The sequence below is a fragment of the Spea bombifrons genome, chromosome 9 (genome assembly GCF_027358695.1).
Source record: "Spea bombifrons isolate aSpeBom1 chromosome 9, aSpeBom1.2.pri, whole genome shotgun sequence".
NCBI lineage: Eukaryota > Metazoa > Chordata > Amphibia > Anura > Pelobatidae > Spea > Spea bombifrons.
This window is the reverse complement of record NC_071095.1, coordinates 14,237,478-14,239,977: the sequence shown is the minus strand read 5'-3', so window position 1 is coordinate 14,239,977 and position 2,500 is coordinate 14,237,478. Positions and strand designations below refer to the sequence as shown.

The 2,500-nt window shown below is 49.4% G+C and overlaps 7 non-coding genes and 1 pseudogene across 7 annotated transcripts in view; all 8 read left to right on the top strand.

Annotated features, from left to right (window-relative positions):
• Positions 1 to 117, top strand: part of LOC128463730 (5S ribosomal RNA) — a 119-nt gene extending 2 nt beyond the window's left edge. Inside the window, exon 1 of the ribosomal RNA XR_008343610.1 lies at positions 1 to 117. This exon is cut by the window's left edge and continues 2 nt beyond it. This is a non-coding gene — a ribosomal RNA (5S ribosomal RNA).
• Positions 118 to 323: 206 nt separating this feature from the next.
• On the top strand, positions 324 to 442 carry LOC128462953 (5S ribosomal RNA). The gene has a single exon (XR_008342874.1). It is a non-coding gene; the product is annotated as a 5S ribosomal RNA (ribosomal RNA).
• A 212-nt stretch (positions 443 to 654) lies between these two features.
• Positions 655 to 773, top strand: LOC128464652 (5S ribosomal RNA). The gene has a single exon (XR_008344474.1). It is a non-coding gene; the product is annotated as a 5S ribosomal RNA (ribosomal RNA).
• Positions 774 to 994: 221 nt separating this feature from the next.
• LOC128463729 (5S ribosomal RNA) lies at positions 995 to 1,113 on the top strand. The gene has a single exon (XR_008343609.1). It is a non-coding gene; the product is annotated as a 5S ribosomal RNA (ribosomal RNA).
• A 197-nt stretch (positions 1,114 to 1,310) lies between these two features.
• LOC128463497 (5S ribosomal RNA) lies at positions 1,311 to 1,429 on the top strand. Its single transcript, XR_008343389.1, has one exon. It is a non-coding gene; the product is annotated as a 5S ribosomal RNA (ribosomal RNA).
• Positions 1,430 to 1,653: 224 nt separating this feature from the next.
• On the top strand, positions 1,654 to 1,772 carry LOC128463914 (5S ribosomal RNA). Its single transcript, XR_008343781.1, has one exon. It is a non-coding gene; the product is annotated as a 5S ribosomal RNA (ribosomal RNA).
• A 330-nt stretch (positions 1,773 to 2,102) lies between these two features.
• On the top strand, positions 2,103 to 2,211 carry LOC128466032 (uncharacterized; annotated as a pseudogene).
• A 239-nt stretch (positions 2,212 to 2,450) lies between these two features.
• Positions 2,451 to 2,500, top strand: part of LOC128462549 (5S ribosomal RNA) — a 119-nt gene continuing 69 nt past the window's right edge. Inside the window, exon 1 of the ribosomal RNA XR_008342492.1 lies at positions 2,451 to 2,500. This exon is cut by the window's right edge and continues 69 nt beyond it. This is a non-coding gene — a ribosomal RNA (5S ribosomal RNA).

The window sequence follows — 2,500 nt, the reverse complement described above, 5'->3', positions numbered from 1 at the left end:
CTGCGGCCATACCACCCTGAAAGCGCCCGATCACGTCTGATCTCGGAAGCTAAGCAGGATTGGGCCTGGTTAGTACCTGGATGGGAGACCGCCTGGGAATACCAGGTGTTGTAGGCTTTTAATTTTTTCTCACAGTCCGGGGAGAGCTTTTTGCCATGTGTTTCTTGCTCATCATCAAAGCTTTAAACCCTTATTTTAACCTTCTCACCTTCTCTGTCCTGTCCCAGGGCTCATAATTCTTTCTGTCTGACGACAAGCAGCAGCAGCAGCAGCAGCAGCAGCAGCAGCAACAGAATAAGAGAAGTAAAATAAAAAACTTTCACATCTGCGGCCATACCACCCTGAAAGCGCCCGATCTCATCTGATCTCGGAAGCTAAGCAGGGTTGGGCCTGGTTAGTACCTGGATGGGAGACTGCCTGGGAATACCAGGTGTTGTAGGCTTTTAATTTTTTCTCACAGTCCGGGGAGAGCTTTTTGCCATGTGTTTCTTGCTCATCATCAAAGCTTTAAACCCTTATTTGAACCTTCTCACCTTCTCTGTCCTGTCCCAGGGCTTATAATTCTTTCTGTCTGACGACAAGCAGCAGCAGCAGCAGCAGCAGCAGCAGCAGCAGCAGCAACAGAATAAGAGAAGTAAAATAAAACACTTTCACACCTGCGGCCATACCACCCTGAAAGTGCCCGATCTCGTCTGATCTTGGAAGCTAAGCAGGGTTGGGCCTGGTTAGTACCTGGATGGGAGACCGCCTTGGAATACCAGGTGTTGTAGGCTTTTAATTTTTTCTCACTGTCCGGGGAGAGCTTTTTGCCATGTGTTTCTTGCTCATCATCAAAGCTTTAAACCCTTATTTGAACCTTCTCACCTTCTCTGTCCTGTCCCAGGGCTTATAATTCTTTCTGTCTGACGATGACAAGCAGCAGCAGCAGCAGCAGCAGCAGCAGCAGCAGCAGCAGCAGCAACAGAATAAGAGAAGTAAAATAAAAAACTTTCACACCTGCGGCCATACCACCCTGAAAGCGCCCGATCACGTCTGATCTCGGAAGCTAAGCAGGATTGGGCCTGGTTAGTACCTGGATGGGAGACCGCCTGGGAATACCAGGTGTTGTAGGCTTTTAATTTTTTCTCACAGTCCGGGGAGAGCTTTTTGCCATGTGTTTCTTGCTCATCATCAAAGCTTTAAACCCTTATTTGAACCTTCTCACCTTCTCTGTCCTGTCCCAGGGCTCATAATTCTTTCTGTCTGACGACAAGCAGCAGCAGCAGCAGCAGCAGCAACAGAATAAGAGAAGTAAAATAAAAAACTTTCACATCTGCGGCCATACCACCCTGAAAGCGCCCGATCTCGTCTGATCTCGGAAGCTAAGCAGGGTTGGGCCTGGTTAGTACCTGGATGGGAGACTGCCTGGGAATACCAGGTGTTGTAGGCTTTTAATTTTTTCTCACAGTCCGGGGAGAGCTTTTTGCCATGTGTTTCTTGCTCATCATCAAAGCTTTAAACCCTTATTTGAACCTTCTCACCTTCTCTGTCCTGTCCCAGGGCTTATAATTCTTTCTGTCTGACGAGAAGCAGCAGCAGCAGCAGCAGCAGCAGCAGCAGCAGCAGCAGCAGCAGCAGCAACAGAATAAGAGAAGTAAAATAAAAAACTTTCACACCTGCGGCCATACCACCCTGAAAGCGCCCGATCTCGTCTGATCTCGGAAGCTAAGCAGGGTTGGGCCTGGTTAGTACCTGGATGGGAGACCGCCTGGGAATACCAGGTGTTGTAGGCTTTTAATTTTTTTCTCACAGTCCGGGGAGAGCTTTTTGCCATGTGTTTCTTGCTCATCATCAAAGCTTTAAACCCTTATTTGAACCTTCTCACCTTCTCTGTCCTGTCCCAGGGCTTATAATTCTTTCTGTCTGACGACAAGCAGCAGCAGCAGCAGCAGCAGCAGCAGCAGCAGCAGCAGCAGCAGCAGCAGCAGCAGCAGCAGCAGCAGCAGCAGCAGCAGCAGCAGCAGCAGCAGCAGCAGCAGCAGCAGCAGCAGCAGCAGCAGCAGCAGCAGCAGCAGCAGCAGCAGCAGCAGCAGAATAAGAGAAGTAAAATAAAACACTCTCACACCTGTGGCCATACCACCCTGAAAGCGCCTGATCTCGGAAGCTAAGCAGGGTTGGGCCTGGTTAGTACCTGGATGGGAGACCGCCTGGGAATACCAGGTGTTGTAGGCTTTTAATTTTTTCTCACAGTCCGGGGAGAGCTTTTTGCCATGTGTTTCTTGCTCATCATCAAAGCTTTAAACCCTTATTTGAACCTTCTCACCTTCTCTGTCCTGTCCCAGGGCTTATAATTCTTTCTGTCTGACGACAAGCAGCAGCAGCAGCAGAAGCAGCAGCAGCAGCAGCAGCAGCAGCAGCAGCAGCAGCAGCAGCAGCAACAGAATAAGAGAAGTAAAATAAAAAACTTTCACACCTGCAGCCATACCACCCTGAAAGCGCCCGATCTCATCTGATCTCGGAA